A 21,741-nucleotide genomic window follows, 5' to 3' on the forward strand; every position below is an offset into this window, starting at 1 on the left:
AAAGTAGAGCCCTTCCTATATTTAGGGCTAAGCGCTAATTATAAAAAGTTCACCTTTTATCATCAGTCTGGCGAGCTATCAGAAAACCATCTTTTTTTGTGGACAGCCTATAATTTCAGGGAAGGAATGAACAACATCATAAACTAAAAGCAAAAAGACATAAAAACAACAGGTGGAGAAATGTGAAATGCAGCACAAGGTGATAGTTAGCCCTGCAGTCAGAGCCCACAGACGGGCCAGGAGGCAGAACTGACCACAGGCGCAGGCAGAAACGCGCTCTCCATCAGCCAGGATCACCACCACTGCTGTCCTTGGGGCTGAAAAGAAACCAGCGTGGGCTCAGGAAAATGACATGGAAGCACAGAGGAACTCATGGAGGGCTTTCACTTCTTTCCGTTGTTATGGTATTTTCAGAAGGCACCAGAGACCCTGGGCTCAAGACTAACAGGAATCCGAACAGCTCAGACTTTGGCTGGAGGGAAAAACTACCCTACAACTCTAATGCAGCACTTCAGCTCCAAGGCAGTACTGTCAGCCCACCACAAATACTGTGGCAATGACAGGTCTTTAAAAAGGAAATTAAGACGTCTCAGAGTTCTCATCTGCTCCAGTCATTGTTCCAAATTAATCAGGGGCTCTTGACACACTGAAAGTTAATACATTGAGTTCACAGAACATTTTCTATGTAAACTATCAAAGAAAGCAGTATCATTTCAGATTGGAATAATTACAATACAAAGAAAATTTTTATTAAGCAAATGAGAACCTCTTAGTATTTCATATGTTACTCCTTAGATTCTGCCTAGCATAAAAGTGAAATGTCACTTTTATGTGTGTAAACTGTATTCATAAGATTAACTGAAATAATATATTTGCTGGTTCTACTCCAGTAACACTGAATCATGGAATTATAAAACAAGTAAGGTAACTTGCATCTACCTTGACTTAAGTAAAAGATACAACTTCTCTTTAAAAAAATTTTTTTTTATTTTAAAGAGAATAAAACCAAACAGAATAAAACCAAACAAAACAGAACAGTGTAAGTGATACAAGACTTCAAAACAAGGAAATAGGAAATCTACAATGGCTACCATAATGCCTCTTGTTATCTTCAAAATAGGAGGCCCATACCATCAGACCTAATAAAATGAAATAAAACAGAACAGAATAAAACCGATCAAAACAAAACAATGAAAGTGATACCGGAATTCAAAACAAGATAATAGGAAATCAACAATGGTTACCATAACATATCTGATTATCTTTGCAATAGCTGTCTACACCATCAGGTATAATAAAATCAAATAAAACAAATGAAAATGACATAGGACTTTAAAACAAGACAACAGGGAATTAACAATGGTTACCAAAAGGAGACCCCCTATAGTTGCGATACTGCATATTGTTATACTTTAAATAGATGCTCAGATTACTGGCTTTAGGCCTGCAAAAGTCAATCAAACAACACAGGCATTAAGTTGTTTTACTTCCTTGCTATCATTTCAGCCTGTGTTTCTCCACATCAGCCAACTGCTTGGGTGGTTCGGGGGTACAGTTCAGCACTTCCTGTCTCCCAGTCTGCATGCCTACTGTCTCACAGCAAGGGTTGGCTTCTTTTTGGTTCTCTTCCTGGGATGCATGGCTGCCACTGGCTCACAGGAAGGGGTCACCCGGCCCAAGATACAATTTGTAATGCGCCAATCAGCTAAGTCTCTTGAATTAGTTTACTGATTACAGCAATGCAATCAGTCTCTCTGTCCTGTGCCATTTCTCATTTCTTTTCTACAAACCTCAGGCGTGTAGTGGAGTGCAAATAGGAGCCCCAGAGGAGGGCAGGTCTGATGCCCAGACCACCAAAAGAGGCAGAGCATCTGAGAGGCCAGCTGCCCAAACCCTGCTAAGCTAGTCTAAATCTCCCTCTTTGCAAACATAACTCATGATAACTATAGTCACATTGTATGCTATTTGAGACCACAGTTTCAAAAGAACTGATAACTGAAGCTTGAGGACAGGCACACGAATGTTAACTACATGAATGTTCAAAGTATTTTACAATAGAATAAGAAGTCACCAAGCAGCAAGCCCTCCTGTGAATCAGCACCATGCATGGCCCACTGTGGAGACAGCAAGATGCTAGCCCCTTCCAGGCTGGGAAACAAGAAGAGCCAACCCCTGTCACCCCAACCACACCCCAGCATAAGCAACCAGTTAATCCAGAGAAAAATGGGCTGCAAAGATAGCTATTCAGCTAAAATATAATTTAATGCCTGTAGCATTTAGTGTTTCACTGACTCTGCAGGTCTAAAGCCAGTAGTCTGATCAGCTATTCAGAGGATAACAATACGCAGTGTAGCTTCTAGGGGTAATCTCCTTTTGAAGGTGGTAGCCATTGTTAATTCCTTCTCATCCAGTTTTGAAGTCCTGTATCATTTTCATTGTTTTGCTGGGTTGGGTTTATTCTGTTTTGTTTTGTTTTGATTTTATTATACCCAATGGCAAGAGCAGCTATTTCAAAGAAACAAGATATATTACGGTAGCCATTTGGATTTAGTATTATCTCGTTTTGAAGTCCTTTATTGCATACATTGTTTTGTTTTTATTGGTTCTACTCTGTTCTGTTTTGTGTTTTACTATGTCTGAAGTGATCTGCAGTTTTCTGAAGATAACAAGAGGCATTATAGTAACCATTGTTGATTTTCTACTGTTTTGAAGTTCTGTGTCACTTATACTAGTTTGTTTGCTTTGCTTTATTCTGTTTTATTTTGCTTGGTTTTATTCTCTTTGAACTAAAAAAAAGTTCTATAATAAAAAATTTAAAAGTAAAATAAACTATTCTCCATCTCCTATAAATGAAATAGAGGATTTTTCTGGCTCACACTTTAAATGTAAGTATAGAGCAGAGGTGCATACAGCACAGACGTTATGCCTACTACATGTTACCCATCCTTCCTTCCCCATTAAAATACTGTAAATTTATTTTACATTTCTTCTGTTACTCAAATGTTACAGTAATAAAGAAATCATTAAAACAAAAAGCTATAGTAGTTTGCTACTATACATTAAAAGGCAAGTGAGAAATTATCTGCAACGTGTATTATAGATAAAGAACTAATACTAACATACAAAAAGCTTCATTATTAAAACCCAAAACCCCTGAGGAAAGGGAAGCTATGAAAAGGTGTCTCTCCAATTTATGTGTACACACGTATGTATGTAAAGATGTAAAAAGACACTAAACTTCAGTATTAGAAAGAAAATACACATTAAAACTAAATTAAGGTACCATTGCTCTGCCCTTCAGATTGGTGAAAATTCAGAAGCTTGAAAATACCCTCTCTTGGAGAGGCTGAGGGAGACAGGTACTCTCTACACTGCTGATGGGGATGCAAGCGTGAGCCCTACTGAAGGGAACATGTGTTCCTGGGATCAATAATCCCGCCTTTACGCTCATCCTGAAGGTGCACCCCAAGGCCATTCCCTGTAGCACTGCGTACCTGGGAGATGCAAGAAGCTACCTGAACATACAAAGACAGAAGGCAGGGTACACAAACTGGTGCACACACAGGACAGGGAATGACAGCCACCTCTGTGAACTGACGCAGAATGATTCCAAGTATACTTTTCAGCGACCACAGTTACGTGCCAGAGTTTTTAGGCAGACAGTATGCTATCTTTTCCGCCAGAAAAAAAAGTAAAATAAGAAATATATATATATATGTATCTGCTTATCATTATAAAAAAGAAGCACTGAACAGATAAACCACAGAACAGTAAAACAGGTTATCTGTCAAGGTACAGCTTTTGGGTTTTAATTTGAAATGATATAAATGAAGCAATTTTGAAACCACCTTCGAGAATATTCATGGAAGAGTAAAAATGCTGGTATTACTGGGAACCATGCAGTCATTACAGCAAAAGGGAGGCATCAATGTAAACTTCTATTTATAAAAAACTAAAGCCACATTTCTAACACACCATGTAACCTAAGTGCATAGAAGCAAATCAGAGAAATGTGTATACGCAGAAAAGCCCATGTAGCTTCTAGCTTTGTTCCCTGAGGGAGCCAAGCAGTGAAGACACCCACCCAGCATCAATGAATTCACCAAGCATCCATATCCTACTCCCTAATTTCTAGAGCAAATGACTGATCGCAGCACTGAGTGTTAAAGGCATAAGATGATCCTTATTATAAAGGATCAAAATGATGAGACACTCAGAAAACCGATGGGCAAGTAGAAGGACACAGAAGCCATCATGAAGACAATCCCTCTGGCGAGATCCAGAGCAGTCTGAGGTGTAGATTCTGACGGCCCATTTCATTGTCTGATTTCTCCCCTCTACGGTTCCTGCCCTTCCCTGACACTAATAAGCAGTTTGCACGCAGGGAGGCACTTTAAGGCGATTAAAACACACCACTCCTCAGTGAATCGCATTCCCCACATGTAATGTCTAATGATTCTTGTCTGAGTCAGTCTTTATTTGCACGTTGCAAAAAGGGATTTATTTTTCCTACTGCACCACTCTCATTTCCAGTTATCAGTCAGCATTCTGCTACAGTAGCAGCCCTTCTATTTACGTGTTCATTTTTATTTATTATTGAGATGAATTCATGGCTTCACATTCCTCCTCAATGGCTAGCAATTAATCACTCCCTTAAATATTTTGGTGATGAAAATTCGTACATTTGACCAGTTGGCAATCTGAAAAATGTGGATTAAGGTAACATACCAATATCAAATCCATTGACATTCTGCCTGTTAAGAGATTATCCACATTTTGAGATATTTAGGGCTATGATGGGCTATGATATATTCAGTGTAGCTCTTGAAATTGCTCAATTAAGAAACAGATACATGAATGCATGTGTATTTATAAACATACACAGAAACTTTTGCTTGTACTAGTGAGTAATAAGCACCTAAGACAAAAGGCAAACGTAGGCAAATCTGGATAAATGATACATGATTGTTCTTTACATTATTTTTGAAACTTTCTTGCAAGATTGAAATTATCTTTAAAAGCAAATCATTAGGTTGAAAAACTCAGACATTATTCTCCCAAAAATCTGTTCCTTCTCCAGGACTTCCTACACAGCTGGAAAGGCACAGCACCCACTAACCATCCAGCTCGACAGCTGGCAGTCAACCTAGCTGACCCGAGGACTTCACTTCATCTCCTCTCTTCCTCGAGCCCCTAAAGGAATATTGAGAATGTGCTTTTTTTCTCTAATCACACCACACTGACTCAGGATCTAATCATGTAGCATCTCTAACCACCGTGCTCCCTCCAGTCTGAGTTCTAAATCATTCCGCACCCTGCTACAGAGTCCCTTCCCCAAGTGAAATTCCCACCATGTTGATCTTTGGAGATGTTTGTTGGTACTACACATGTGAAAGAAGAAACTTACCAGACCAATTTAAAAATCCCAACAAGATAAATTACTCTGAAGCCTAAAAATCAAACAACGAAAAATTACATCATTTACAAAACTAATTGCCTAGAGTGTATAATATAATTGCAAATTTTGTCATGAAACAACCACAGCAGCCTTCTGGGGCCCAGTCCAAAGCAGCAGTTCTAAGGAATTACACAGTCAGCGCTTCTTACGTAATCAACATGGGATGTGGAGGCTGAGGAGAAGAGGAAGCGATTAAAAGGAAAGAAGAAAAAGCGAAGGGAAGGCAAAGAACAGAAAAATGGACAAACGGGAAAGGAGGAAGATTAGTCTTTAGAAGAGTCTCATCATAGAGATTTGCCTCAAATTAAAATATCAATATTTTGAAATTAACTAGCTCTTTCTCAACTTTTCCAAAAAGAACAATAAGCCAAACACAAAGAAAGGTTATTTAATAAAGTATATTCTATGAGTGAGTAGTGAAAACATTACAAGCAAACATGGAACTATCTTTCTTTCTTTCTTTGAGACAGTCTCACTCTAGCTCAGGTTGACCTTCAACTCACTTTGTAGCCCAGGCTGGCCTCAAACTCATGGCAAACCTCTTGCCTCAGTCTCCCAAGTGCTGGGATTACAGGTGTGCACCACCATGCCTGGCTCAGAGCTATGTTTCACTGTTTTCATTTTTATAGATTTTTAAATTTACCAGTTCAAGAAATTAATATATAACTATGTATAATATAAAACTTTATCCTAGCACTAGAAAGGCTGAGGCAGGAGGATCGCCGTGAGTTCGAGCCTAGCCTGTGCTACGTAGTGAGTTCAAGACCAACTTGGAGTATTCAGTGAGACACTGTCTCAAAAAAACAAAAAAAAAAAAAAATTCATACATACAACATATACACGTGTGTGTTGGATGTGTATTGGTGTACAAATTATGCAGAATACATCTCTAACTGAGCTCCAGGATCTATAGATTTTAGTCAGTAATACACTCAAATAACTTTCATATGATCCTCATGCTGTACAGTAACAAAATAATTTATAAACACTTCCTTGACATTTTGCACTAAGAACACAATATACACCAGATGGCAAGAGAGACATGAAAGAGTCTTGCTAAATGGTTCTGTTCCTCATGACAAAAAAATTTACTTCTTATAGCTCTTTGTCAGCTTACAGAAAGGAAGAAATAATGAAGATTAAATACCTTGGAGCATGGGCCCTTCCCGCCTAAAAAAATTCATAAATTAGAACTTCTACTCTTTTTATGACAAGTAACATCTGTCATTCAACAGTTAATTTGAAAATCTTAGCTCTGTGAATGCAAAGATCAGTTAAGTTCACAAATGGGTGACTGCTTGGATTTCTCAAGATCCAAGCACACAAGCGCACAACCAACAGAAAGCAGGGACATTTATATGTGCAAAGCTGACTGATTTACTCTCTGTGCATTGGGCTGAAATAATGAAGTGATAACCAAAGTGGAGGCAGCTGGCTCACCTCCCACTCAGCTGGGGAAGGTGCTGAGGGGCCCGCTTGGACCTTCTCAGCTTTTGTGGGAAACTATCAGCCTTAGGGGTGAAAGCACCAAACAGGAGCCACGCAAGGCACGCCAACCTGGCACAGGAATGAACTCGGGAGGGTACGAGAAGATCACTCGGACACTCCCGCCATTTCCTAAAAGCAGGAGATAAATCCCACATGAAAGATGCCTCCCTGTTTTAGAAGAAGACAGCATGTTTACCACGAAGACTGAAGAAGTGGGAGAAACCTGTACCCTAGCTCACCTGCACATGAGCTTCCGTCAGAGCTGCCTGCTCCGCTCACAGACCTCTGCCTGCCAGCACTGCAGCTTACTGCCCCGGTCAGCGTGTCACCTGTAGGACGGCAACTAATTCCGAGTCTTTACCCGCTTCACGTGGGCGCTTGTGCCATGAAACACCTGTATTAAATGCCACTGTCTGCTCTCCTCTGCTAATCTGTCTGATGTCAACATAACTCTCCTGTCCAGTTTCTACTTGGAGGATAGACGTGAAACTTTGCCTTCCCTACCGGGAGACAATCAAGCACCTCAAGAAATTCTCATCAATCTGAGATGCTTATAGATACTCCTCCTGGCCATTTCTATACACCATGCCAAGCACCAAAAAGTCTCTAATAGGTAAACAATAATAATCTCATGACCCAGATATTTTCCCCACTGTCACACTGCAAAAACTGCAGCCAGCTTTTTTTAATATAAAAATGTTTAAAAAGATAAAACAAATTGCTCCATGTTACATCAAAAGGGAAGCATTCAGGCTATAAATATACTCAAAAAAGCACACTGACTTTAGTGAACAGCCCTGAGAAATCAAAGGAATCACTTTCCTACATACAGAAGAAAAAATGATTACGGCATTTTATATTTTATTCATTCTAATTCCTTAAAAAGCAGATTTCTGAAGTGAAATGTTATCTTTCTAGCAATGAACAGTCCTTCTTAGAACATTCTTGCAGGACTTCTACAATACAAATTGAATAGAAATACCACATAGCTTTAGATTCCTGTTTTATTTCTTAGCCATTGGCTACATTTTCTATATGATACCTCATTCTTTACAAAAAGGCTTCACATGTATTTGGTGACCTAACTTGAGCCTCAGGAAAACCCTGCCAGGACGCGATGTTCACCAAGCACGTCCACGTGGCAGGGACCCACTCACCCAGGGGACCCACCCGCTCCTTCCCCCACAGCAGAGGGTTTCCCTGGCACCAAGGGCCCACCGTCAGAGGGACCTGAATGGGATCACCTCACTAATGTGAGCAGCACAGGACTGGAACCCAGAATCAGATTCCGCCTTTCTTTCTGTCACAGCATCTCCAGTCATTAGAGAACACACGGGCCACAGTATACCGTGTATCATGGCTTCAAATCTGTCATTGGATATTCACAAGAAACAATACAGAACATTAATACTACACATATACAGAAAACCTCGTAACATGCCCATCAAAGCCCTAATACATATAACATCCTTTTGCTTCTCCAACAGCAGCTAAGCTGACCTGGGCCCCCATGCCTCCCATGGGCAGTGTGGAAAATCCCAAAGCATTTCCTCACTCAGTCAAGCACTCAGCCAACACAGGTGAGTACCCACCCTGTAGGTGCTAGGGACAGGGACCCCCAGGCCTTTCCCTCTTCAGGCCTACTGTGCCTCACTGTCATATGCATGTTCCCTTCAGGCTCTTTCTTTGCCATTCTTTTCCAACATGAGAAAGGAACCTTGTTTAATTGTTCTCCACTGAGAATAACAGCTTCCAGTCACTGTCCAAATTCCTAGGAATATATTTTCACATCTTGTGTGGCTCCCCACTCCTATGACAGGAATATTTCCTAGCCTCACTGAGATGACTCCAGGAAGAAGCAATTAACGGATATGAATTACTGCAAGAATACTGTGCTGGGCGCTCTTTGAAAGGTCAGCATTACAAATAGACTTTTTAAAAAGGAGGAAGGAAACTAATCTAGATATTAAAACAATAAAGAAACGAGCAAATGCAAAGTATGGGCCTTAAAGTGAAGTGTTGTTTAAAAAATATACAAAATAAAATCTTTAGACTGAGGAAGTTAGATACACATTGTATTTAACGTGACAGTCTGGAGTTACCGTGCCATTATTTCTCACATGTACCCAGTAATGCAGTGGTCTTAGGTGAAAATACCCTATTTCTACGGTATGTATACTGAAGTGAAATGAAAGGTCAAAACTGCACCACACTCCCTTTCAAAAATATACACATACACAAGGGGAGAGCCACGGAATTTTCCCATCTTACCAAAGAGGAAAATCTGAGGTTGCTTTGCATGAATCTTCCCTTAAACCACACAGTTTCAGGGACTCCATCACAATGCCATCAAGGTCAACAAAAATGGAGAAACTTGTGTTTTCATAAAGTATGACTTCCTGGCACGGACATTATACACCCTTACACAGGTTCTTTTCTATAATTCTACAGTAGGTACTTTTGTTATTTCCTACAGGCCCAGCCACTCTGAGAGCAGAAGAACAATGAACAATGTAAAGAAGATGGCTGGGTAACCACATATTTTTTGCTGGAATACACTGCAGAAAAGGTCTGGATTTTTTTTAAGGCCCACTGTTTCTTTAAAACAGTTATAAGACATAACTGCAGAGTTCAGTTAGATTTCCACATCATCTCCTACTAACATATTAAGACTGAAACTATATCCCCAGGCTAGACTCATCAATGATGAGGTATGGAAAGGAAGCTTGCTATAAAATCCCAACACCTACAAGCAAAAGGCTGACTCAAATTAGTAACTTCAAAATACACTGAAACATAAAGTCCACAAAGCTTTTTCACAGACAGAGGTTTTGTGGAGCTGCCACGCTATTTATTTTCTTCCCGCGCAGCCTCTGCGGAGAAGCTGCCCCTTCCCAAAGCTGCGAAAGTCCACGAGAGCACAGAACTGGCTCTTCCAAGAAAGGCCCGTGACAGCCAGGCCTCTTCCTCCCAGGTGACCATCTGGGGCTGCAGGCCAGTGGGTCTCACCCCCCACCACTGATGGAGAACATGGATGCAGAAGCTGAGACACTCCCTGAGTGCAGAGGAACAAAAGCAGAAGACAGGCAACTGCAGAAAGAGATGGTGAACACGTGCCTAAAAACACTCAACTCTCCAGAAGGCCAGTGGCACCTCCTATGCTTCTGCTCCCAGCACCTGGCATCGGGGTCACTATTCCAAAACAGATTCCCCTAGAAATGGTAAATGTGAACAGCCATGTTTCTACTTAGATATGGAACTTCCAAAAGAAAGAAACGGATTAAATTAACACAGCACACATCAGAAGTGCGAGCAGAACAGCAAAGCTAGACTTCAAGTACAGTCAATACAGTCTCCGCCAAAACAGGCTGAGAGAAGACAGAACAGATCACTCTGCCCCAAATACTGTGCACTGCTACCCTTTTTCTTACTTTCTCCATAACAGAATACAATGTTTGAAACATATGGTTAGTATAATGAACAGACATAGGCGATTGTTCTCAAATGTAAAACTCAAGTACAAGGCATCATAAAAAGGTTTCCTGGCCTTCAGGAAGTAAGGACCTCACCGCAGGGCGGTTCAATGCCTAAACCAGACTCTCAGCTCGGCATCTAGGCCCTGCCCTTGGCTTCCTAATCTTGTGACCTCCAGCAAGCAATTCTCCCGCAGCTTCCAGCCGCACAAAATTAGAATAATAATAATAGACTATCTCAGAGTATAAAGGATAAAAGATGTGCTATATGCTTGAAAAACCTGAGAAACAGTAAATGCTAGCTACTATTTGTATTGTAATTATCATTAGCTATTATTCAGACAGAGTGGGTGGATTTCAAATATACCCATGACATTATAAAACTAAATTCCTTGAACAGGGCCTTTATTTAGCAGGTGCAGGTAATGAAAAACAAAAATAAAAAAAATCTAAACCCTACAGTCTCAACCTACAGTAAGACCTTCACAACAATGAGGCATGGAGTGGCATTCTTTCATGAGGGCAGCTTGCTTTCCAATAAAATTCTGTAAAAGCTTTTTCCTGATGAGCCTTGAACACACACATACCATACACCCTAACCCTAACCCTAACCCTAACCCTAACCCTAACCCTAACCCTAACTCTAACCCAGAAAAAACAAAGCCTTAGGATTATCTACTAATGTTCCAAGAAGGTAAAACATTTATAAATCATAATTCTGATCTCAAAAGAGTCTGAATTTCAAACAATGACTGGTTCCGGGGTAACTATAAAAATGTACACCTATGGTTCTTTGAGAAAGTTTTGGACCAGATAATTATATAATTATAAGGAGGAAAAGAAATATATGATTTTTTTCCTATAAAACACATAATAAAGCTAAATATAAACAAAAGTTGAAAGGTCAAAACTCATGGAATAGAGAAAACAGACCGATGGCCATAAGTAATTTCAGTATTTGAAGAAGAAGGAAAGAATCGAGATACCCTAAGGAGGGTGACAGAGGCCCTAGGCACTGAGCACAGGGTCTTCCCAAAGCGCTACACCTCCAGGCTTTTCTTTCCTCTTTGTTATTTTGAGACAAGATAGTGCCAAGTGGCTCAGGCTGGACTCAAACTTACATTTCCCCTAGCTTAGCCACCCAGAGTGCTGGAATTAAAGGTTTCTATCACCACACCCAGCTCAAAAATATTTTAGTGTTTATAAGAAAACTCAGAATGAGTAAGATTTTTTTTAAAAACCTTTAAAAGAATTGTACTTCTTCTCCTAACATAGTTTGAAGTAATTCATTAACTCATACTTGAGCATAAACATATTCACAAAAACCATTCCTTCAGTCAAAAACTCCTGAATCTGTACTTTCAAAGCATGATTCTAAGGGTACGCATTCCTTTCCCAGTCCCTACAAAGAATTAACAAAACAGCTTCAGAGCTATACGCTTCAGGTTTTTCCCCATTTCCTGTTTTCCCTTTGTATCACTTACATTGCCTAACACTTTTCAAACTATCAAGTTCTTTTGATTTTTATAAAGCACAAACATGAGCTCAGGCACATGCCTGCTGTCCAGCCACATGCAGGGCATGATGTCCACAAGAACGAGGTGTCCTCCCAAGTTCTGTATTCCTCCTAATTCAGGCAGAGACGCTCTCTCTAAAAGGAGGAGATTAGCTTCCTCAGGAGGCCACACAGTGGCCACAGCCACTGCACAACTGTATGCATACACATACAGACACCATTTAGAAGAGACTTTCCTCAAACTGAGCCCCAGGCCGGACCTCGGGAACCCCTCAAATACAACGGACATCTATTCTCTCCATCCTGTCTGATAAGTCAGCATAAAACTGAACCAGGCCAGACACAGAAGAGGTAACTAGTGCCCAACAAAATTTAAAAAGAAAAGAAAACAGGATATCCTAATATTCCCAGTTTTTTTAAAAAAAGTCTTTAGTGACTACAAAATAGTTCCTTAGACCAACTGCAAAAGGAGCACACTTATTTCCTCTACTTCCTCTTCCTCTCCTGTCAAAGTCAACAGTTTAAGCAATGTTTCAACTCCTATCTTCTTATGCAAAGTTGATTTTACTTTTCAAAAACTAAGTAGGCTAATGAAACATGTAATTCGACAACTGAATGCTAAAGAAGATAGATCTTTAGCTGTGGGCCATGTTTTTTCTATATTCCAGCCTTCAAAACCACAGAAATAAAAATGACCGAGGCCGACACCTGTAGGAATGAACATCAGCTGGGCACGCTGAGCAGTTCCTTGCCGTGAGCCGGCACCACACTAAGCCTGTCACCAGCGCTAATCACAGAAACCCTTCGGCACTTCTATGTGTGATTAATATGCTCATTTTGCAGATAAAAAAAGATGAATGCCAAGAATCTGTCTTAAGGCAAACAGCTGTGAGCAGCACCATCGTGAGTATGTCTGAGGCCTCACCAAGGGACCCCGGGATGGTTTTTCCCTCTCATATCCACTGGTAGTAGCCTGCACAAGTTTCCATCATATTGTTGATACAGGTCAATGCAACATTCTTCCCAAAACAAATGCCAACCAAGGGATACTCAGGGTGCCAATCAACTCACTGATGTGAGCATGCTAATCCTATTCAACAACCAAAAATCTACAAAAAAGAAGGTTACACAGAAAGGTTCACAGCAGGGGACACAGTGAGGATTAAAACTATCAGTGCTTCTGAATTTTAATCCTTCTTTTACTTTCGGCACTGTTGGAGCTGGAACCCAGGTTCTGGGTATGCTGGGCATGCATTCTACCATTGTGCACATCCCTATAACTTCTAGGTCCTAAAATTCACTATCATTTCTTGAAAGAATAATATCCTATTTTTAAAATTTAAAATTTATTTAAAATCCTATTTTATTTTACAACTTATTTTTTTCTGGTAAGAACTTTTTATATCTGGCAATTTAAACTCTGCATTAACTATTTATATTTATGAGCTCACATTCTGTTGAGCTCCTTACCCTGAACTTCATTGTTTTCCCTTCAGGAAGAAGGTGCTGGGAATTGAACCCAGGGCCTTATGCATGCCAAACCAGCACGCTACCACTGAGTCCAGTTCCCTGAAGTTTTGAAACTCTCCCAATAGATGTTTCTAGAAAGAAAACTTTCTTCACAGATTATCAGTCTTGGAGGATGTTTTACCTACGTCATCTCTAACACTATTTTCATCACTAAATCCAAAGCCTAAAATTTAGCCATGAACCTACCCAGTCCCAAAAGCTTTCATAATAAATAGAAGGTAAGTTTGTACAAAACTCTCAGCTCAGTAAGAGATTTGGCTTTGCTTTGTTTCTTTGAGACAGAGTCTCTGCTTGTGGTACAGGCTGACCTTGAACCCACTATGTAGCCCAGGCAGCCTCTAACTCACAGCCGCCCTCCTAGCTTAGTCTGCAGAGTGCTGGGATTACAGATGTGCGCCACCGTGCCTGGGTCAATACAGGATGGTGCTTCTACACTCCCCTTTGCTATAATCAAGGCAAGATTTCCGTCCTAAGAAAAAACACTGTCATTTGTTTCAAAATAAGAGAGCACTTCTCAGCCCATCATGTGTACCAAGCAAGTCTTAGAATCACGACCAGTCTACACAATTAAATGCAAAGATACCCTGCACAGAAACTCTACCAACTGACATTCATGTTCACACAGTCCACTGTGCTGTGGCTGGTTCCCGACTGTGCTGCAAGGCCTGGTCCTGGATGCTCTGAGTGGGGCTACCAGCCGGAAGTAAGGGCACTAGGCATGCCCTGGCAGGGGACACTGGGCCCCCAGGCCTTCCTCTTTGTCTTTCTACAGCCAGTGGCCATGAGGACAGCTTCCTGTGCCCCGGGCCACCTGTCACAACCCCCCAAGCAACAGGGCCAATGGGTCAAGGACTGAAACCTCTGAAACCATGAGCCAAAACAGCTCCTTTTGCTTTTTAAGTTGATTTGTTTCAGGCATGAGTTATAGCACAGGAAAGCTAACTGATACAACTTCCAAAAACCGGCAAGAATTCCCTGTTTATAGACCCGTATGTTCTGTTCACAGTAATTCACGAATAATTACAATTAAACATCACTGTTAAAGTTAATATTTTCACATGCTTGAGAAATAGACAGTAACTCTAGTAGTTATTGAAAACAGGTCTTCTTCTGTGAACCAAACTTACTGAAGAAACATAATTCTGCATGCTACACACATAACTTACACACTATCCTACAGATAATGCCAACCAGGTCAAATTATACAACTGTACCACCTTCCAACAGGAGGCTTACAAAAGAAACCGTAAAACCCTTTTCTGGGGTGATTTCAGGCAGGCGTCAACTTGGCCAGTTTAATGAATGCTCACACAGCAAGTAAAGCATGAATTATTCTCAGTGCTTTACCGGGCACTGAGCCTTTCCTTTTCTGTCACAAGGGAAGCCCTGCTGGCTTGGACTGGCCCCAGTGGGCCCGCCCGTGAGAGTGTTTTGGGAGGAGCCTGATGCATGACTCAATGGACTAAGTGGGGAAGGCAGAGATCTGCCCTCACTGGAAGTGGGCACCATTCACTCAGGTGCCCACAGGAAAAAATGGTCAAAGAAGGACGAGTCCTTGCCAGCCTGCAGATGGCCACTGGAGAATACCCCAGCCTCCATGGCCAGAAACGTCAATTCCACTCATAAGTCAATCTCTCTCCGTCTCTGAGAAAAGACTGACTTCTAGAAGCGTGAGAATAGATCAGCATACACTTTTGCTGAAAGAGGACGGAAGGCTGCTGTAGAGGGAGGGACAGCATCGAGCTCAACAAGTATTTCCCCATGATGTCAACAGTGAGACCTGCGAGCTGGTGCACTGTACGTGACAGTACCAACCAACACCATCAGAACAACGGTTCCCTCACACATGACAGAGGGCTCCTCATTTATCCTGACAGCTTTGTTAGAGAAAGTGGCCACAGAAAAGCTGGGAAAACTAAAGTAGTATTAATAAGCTAAGGCCTCACTGTAAAATTTCTTTAGGGAAATGAGGAGAGACCTTTGCACAGCTTGTGAGCAATACCACATTAATAATCACCCGCAGTGAAAAGTCAGGTGTACACAAAGAATTCCATACAAGGCTAAAACCTAACATCTACAGGAGGAAACAAACTCTCCTTTGCTACTAGGGAGAAAAACAGGAAATGGAGATAAGAGCCACATTTCTCCTTTGTGTGTGTGTGTGTGTGTGTGTGTGTGTGTGTGTGTGTGTGTGTGTGAAGGGCTCTCATCTGGTAAGAGTAGGGTACTGGGTGTGTGTGTGTGTGTGTGTATGTGTGTAAGGGCTCTCGTCTGAGCTTGTGTGTGTGTGTGCGTGTGTGTGTAAGGGCTCTCGTCTGAGCTGCTCCTCCAGCTCTCACTGGGCATTTTCTGTTGGCGGGACTATAGTGCTTGTAAATGAGAAACCCTGTTTAGAATTTCACACCCAGCTTCCTGAGTATTAACTAACAAACGGCTCGTCTCTACAGGCATCAGCACACACTGCAGCAGCTACCCGCCCCTGGGGTACTCTCTCTTGAGAGTACTCTCCCTCAGGTGTGGGCTAGAGCTCCCTCCTGCTGGACAGATCATGGAAAGAAGCCAGGTGCCAGTTCCCTGACCAGAAGACAAAAGCTCTGCTTCCATCTCGCCATCCCGCTCTCACCAGCCTGATGCCCTAACCGCAGCTGCTGCCACACTGGCACTGCCCCATGGATACAGCTCCAGGGACGAGGGACCCAGGATGTCCACACACAGTCGGCGCAGGAACCCAGGCCCGCACAGCTCCTCCCACAGCCTCAGCTAACACTGCAGCACCAGTCACACTGTGGCGACTCTGCTGGGGACCAGAGCCAGAGGACCCCGACAGGCTGCACTCAGGTCCTTCACCTGTGAACACCGAGATGTTTGTTATTATAAAGGCTGGGCTGATTGTTCTTTAATGAGGCAAAGATGCACTGCTTAGCTGCGTGCTGTAGCTCATGCCTAGAATCCCACTACTGGAGAACTGCTTGAGCCTAGCAGTTCAAGACCTTCCTGGTCAACACAGGACACCTGCTCTCAAAAATTTTTAAATGTAGAAGAAAACACTCTTGATAAGTGGCAATGCTAGGTTTTGAATAAATTGAGGTACACTGAGAAAAAGTGATTTATTCAAAATCATAGTTTGTAGCTGAGCTAGGATTAAATCTAACAGTACTATGTCACATTCAAATGTTTTCTCCAAAGAAATAAAACAAGCCAGTTGTGGTGGTGCACACCTGCAATATCAGCACTTGGGAGGCTGAGGCAGGAGGATCACTGTGAAACAGTTTGAGGCCAGCCTGGGTGATGTACTGCGGTCAAAGCCAGCCACAGGGTGAGAAGCTGTCTCAAAAAAAAAAAAAAAAAATCAGTGGCACACGCCTGTAACCCAGCACTTGGGAGGCTGAGGCAGGAGGATCACAGCAAGTTCAAGGCCAGCCTAGGCTATAAAGTGAGTTCAAGATCAGCCTGAACCATATAGTGAAAGTGTGCCTCAAGAAACACAAAATAAAAAGCACTGCTTTTGCCTGCTGCTTTTTCCATTCTCTGTAATGCCCTTTTAACCATGTTAACAGGGATTCCTATTTTATTCCATGCCTTGTACTCTAAAACCATGCCCCTAAATTTCTAATACCTGTCCTGCACTTGCTAATCTTTTTAAAACACAGGAACTTAAAATTCACCTGTACACAGTTTAAAAAATAAAGTTTTATCTCAATTTTTATCTCCATCAAAATGCAAATGCACCTGGAAGGAATACTATACACCACCATTAGTTACTTGAACTGTCAGGAAGAGGAAGTTAACCCTTTCCATACAGCAGGCTTCTGGACCACCAGTATGAGGCCTCCCCAGCTACAGAGGTTCCAGGGGACCCACTGAGGAACTGAGTGTGTTCTGGGAAATCTGGGATGTCAAATGCAAGCATTCACCTCCTCTGGGAGTCTGAACTACATGACACAAATCCAGGGGGAGGAGTGCAATCACACTTCCCATCACAAAGCATGGAAACTGGATGAAACAGATCCCCAAACCACACAGAGAAGAGCAGAAATCGGCTCCATTCAGGTCCTCAAGTTCTCAACATACAACCCAGCTCTCCTGTGGATCCCAAAGCATCCCTGGGCCACTCCCCAAAGCCTGATCACCTTCCCTTTTGGTCAAACTAATGTAACAGAAATAATGTAACAGAACTAATATGGTAGTCAAACTAATGTAACAGAAATAATATGGTACCCTCTGTAAAGCTGAAGGACATCACTGATGGACTAACAACCTCAGCTAAAAAGTAAGCTTTCCAATAATCACAAAGCCAGGTGCAACAGTAACATGGAGGCACACAGGTGGCCACGGACCCCTCCGTCTGTTTTATCCACCTCATGCGGCCGTTTGCCAGCTAAACAAACCACCAAGTCTCCAGCAAGACTCAAAACATCCATGCCACAGGTCAGAGAATTCCAGATCTGTGACTTAGAAACAACTATAGGCAGCCCGCAAGTTGCTTTTTAACTTTAGAAAAGCAAGCGCATTCACTAGAAACTTTACCCTGAATTTTGAATTCCGATCTTTCCTGTGCTAGCAATACACCATAGGCTACTTTGTCTGGACCTTGGGAGTGGTGGTGAGCACCAGCTGGCTGGCCCAGCCCCAGCCCCGGCCCTGGCCTCAGCCACTATGGCGATGACGCACAGGCAGCTCCAACAGCCCAGGGTGCTGCACACTCAGACTACAAAATTCGAAATTCGCTAGGTTAGCATGTGCACTGCAGTGAAAGCTCAGGGTATTCCAACAAATGATGGGTTATTCCACCATAGCCCATAAGGAGCTGACACACCCTTCCAGGAAAAGAGCGGAAAAATGATGCTTTCGAAACATGATGTTTATCTTTTATGGGTTCCTACAATAAAAGTAATAGTGATTTATTTCTTTTTTCAAATCCATTTTTTTCAAGAATAAAAAGAAAGAGAAAGAAGAAGAAGAAGAAAAACTACAACAACATTTCACAACACTTCATTCAGGGACTTTGATGGTACCTACATAGCACACTGTCATCCCCGAATCAAGTAAGAGCGATTTAAAACCAAAATTAAAATTGAAGGTATACCTTTGGGGTAGAAATTAAAGGCCACCCAAGGAAGTGACTTTCTCTAGTTCTCCCGGCTGTCTGTCCTGAAGCAGGACACTGGGTGACCCAGGTCACAGCTCAGGAGGAGGGGACTACTCAGCCATGGAGGAGGCTGAGACAATGAGGGTCCTGCCCAGGCTCTTCTTCCACACATCAAAACCATCCCCAACTGACCTGATTGGGTGTTACAGGATGGCATGAACCTGCGTAGATACCACAGGAATGCAGGCACTTTCTCCTGAAGCAGACTTGAGTAAGTACTATTCCTGTATGAAAGGGAAGAGAAAGAAAACTCCGTTAATATTCAGAGTACAAAGACTCAGCATCATAGGTCATTCATTTTCTAACAACTGGATCTCCCCAGCAGCTGTCTTACTTTAGTAACAGAACACGTAACAATACTTTAAAGACAGATAAAAATCAATGAAATTAGCCCAACATGCTGGCACACGTCTGTAATCGTAGCACTCAGGAGGCAGAGGCAGAAGGATCACCTTGAATTCCAGGCCTGCCTGGGTGATACAGTGAATTCAAGGCCACCCTGAACTGCATACTAAGACCCTATCTCAGAAAACAATAAAACCCATGAAGAGCAAAAGGTCATCTGAAGCTCTGCAGACATCTTGTTCAGCTTTTTCATTTTATTGAGGACACTGATACCAGACAGGTCATGCTAGGACTCAGTGACAACATGGGTGTCGAGCACAGATTCCAAACCCAACCCTGCCCCTTCCGGGCCAGAATTCTGTACACCACAGTTCATTCTGCCTTCTTTTCACAGGGGAAATAACAACAACAACAACAAAATTGTTATTGCTCCAGGTAATATTTGTGAAGCACTGGAAAAGAAATGTACTTTTAAAGAGCTCTGCTATTGATCTCTTTAATCATATTTTTATAATAGTCTCCCATCAGTTAATTATTCAAAAAGCTATCCATTGATAGTTTTATTTTGATGTCTATCTCATATCCTGATTGGTTCTTATTTTATAGGAATCCAACTAGGGGTGGAAAGAAAAGTGTTCTTTATAAGATAATCTACTGAGTGGTTTCTAGGAAAAACAAATAATCATTTCTTCAAACCACTGATTCAGTTATTAACCAACAGGTTTCTGCTACTGACTCAGCAGGTGGCAGACACAGACTAGATTAATGAAATGGAAGGTCTCACCCCTGAAACACGGAGAACCACCATATTTCAGGAATTCAACTGACAATAGCAGAAGAGGAAGAAATGGAACCATGCCTTCCACACCGTTATATCAGAGTATGGCTTTATTATTTTATACAACATTTATCTGCACACACCTACAACAATTATTTGCAACATGTTTGATTAAATTTGGAGCAAAATGATGACGAACACATGAGTGCCTGTCACCCGCCTTAAGAATGAAGTCTAAGTTGAAGGTTCAGTTCTGCTCATTTGTCCTTCCTCTGCTGCATGCTTTTGGTCACCTCCCAGCCTTCCACCTCTGCAATCCTGTATTTTATCACTTTTTTAAAAGTCTATCACATATCTGCACAAATACTATGTGCCACTTTGCTTGTTTACAATTTCTATCAAATGGCTCCCCTTAAAGGATTTGACATTTTCATTCAATATTATGTTTCTAAGATTTATCCACATTGCTGCATGTGGCAGGCTCCAGAAGAACAGTATGTATAAATGTACCATGCTTTAATTATTCACCCTCATCGAGAGATAGTACTTTTGTTTTGCATTATAAATATTTATGCTAGCAAAGTTTCTTTTTTTTTTTTTTTTTTTTTTTTTTTTGAGACAGGGTCTTGCTATGCAGTTTAGGTTGGCCTTGAACTCACAGTGATCCCCCTGTCACAGCCTCCCGAGTGCTTAGACTACATGTGTGCACCAACATACTCAGCTCCGGAAAGTGCCTCTTAACCCACACACACCAGTTTCTTGGAAGTACATGCCTGAGTCAAGAAGTATTTGTCATATTCAATTTTTTCTGATGATACTAATTTTTATTTCCTCCAAAGTGTTTGGTAATTCATGATCCCACAAGCAAGTCAGTCCATGCTATTCCACATCCTCTGCAACATTTAGTAACCCCAAACTGTTAATTTTAGGGCAGACAATGGCATTTAACTGCAGCCCTACCCTGCTTCGCATTTTCCTGCTGATACTAATGCTGAGCATTCCATCCTATGAGTTGCCTAACTTGTGCTTCCTCTTTGGTGAAATGTTTACATGTGCCTTTTGCTCACTTTCATTGGGAGTTATCTGCTCATTTCTGTTTCATAGAAATGTTATACGCATTTTGGACACAGATTATCTGATTTTACCAGTTTTGAATTATCAGGTGCAGGCAAATGTGGAGACAAAGAAGCAGAAGCAGAAAGCAGAAGCAGAAATAACACAAAGCAGAGGTCTGAAAAGACCACGCTAGAGCACCAGAGCCTTCTCCAGTGTTTTATTGTTTTATTTCATCCATTTGTTTTGCTTTTTTGAGACAGGATATCACCACACACTTCAGGCTGGCCTCAAAGTTGGCATGGAAGTCCTGCTCCAGCCTCCTGAGTATGCACCAGCACGCACTGCTCTCCACACATTTTATAGCAGCAATGTGATCTACAGGCATCGTCAGGTACCAGAAATATACTGTATAATCAATCCAGCTTAATACTTTTTCATTTCAATGTAAATTCAGTCAAGAACAAATGCTGTGGAATGATTTCAGTACATTACAATTACAATATGCAATGTAATTTTCAGAATTGCAGGAACAGTTACAGAGTTCCCATTTTGACCCTGACATTTCAGTCATATATTTTAACATGTATTTTTGTGTCATGCTTTACTTGCCTCCAATTTAGAATAACTTACTTAAATTGTCAAAGGGGTGAGTTTAAATGTATACGCACAAATGTACCAAACCTGATTTTCAAAACTAAAAACCAGAATGATGCAGAGACTCAAATCCAACTGGGCTAGACATTCAGCCACACCTCCTTGAGTCTCTGAATTGATGCTCCTACACTTAACATGCAAACTGTGCTGAGCAAATTCTAAGGACTTCGAATCAATGATGCTCTTCACCTTGAAGATCAATGAGAAAAAATAAATTCCCCAATAGTTCTGAAAGATTTTTAGGAGTCTCTTCAAATTCACACAAAGTAGACAGTTAAGTTAACTGGTGATTTC

At 41.5% G+C, this 21,741-nt stretch overlaps 1 protein-coding gene across 12 annotated transcripts in view; it reads right to left on the reverse strand.

Annotated features, from left to right (window-relative positions):
- The window catches only part of Wdfy3 (WD repeat and FYVE domain containing 3), a 277,794-nt gene that overhangs the window by 221,447 nt on the left and 34,606 nt on the right, over window positions 1-21,741 (reverse strand). For all 12 annotated transcript variants that reach the window (XM_063249360.1, XM_063249363.1, XM_063249371.1 and 9 more), the window contains exon 2: window positions 18,747-18,838. The gene's annotated coding sequence lies outside the window, so the exon portion shown is untranslated. The remainder of the gene's footprint in view (window positions 1-18,746; window positions 18,839-21,741) is intronic.

The sequence above is a fragment of the Cavia porcellus genome, unplaced genomic scaffold, assembly GCF_034190915.1.
Source record: "Cavia porcellus strain 051 isolate PalLab524CR breed Dunkin Hartley unplaced genomic scaffold, mCavPor4.1 scaffold_5, whole genome shotgun sequence".
Classification (NCBI taxonomy): Eukaryota; Metazoa; Chordata; class Mammalia; order Rodentia; family Caviidae; genus Cavia; species Cavia porcellus.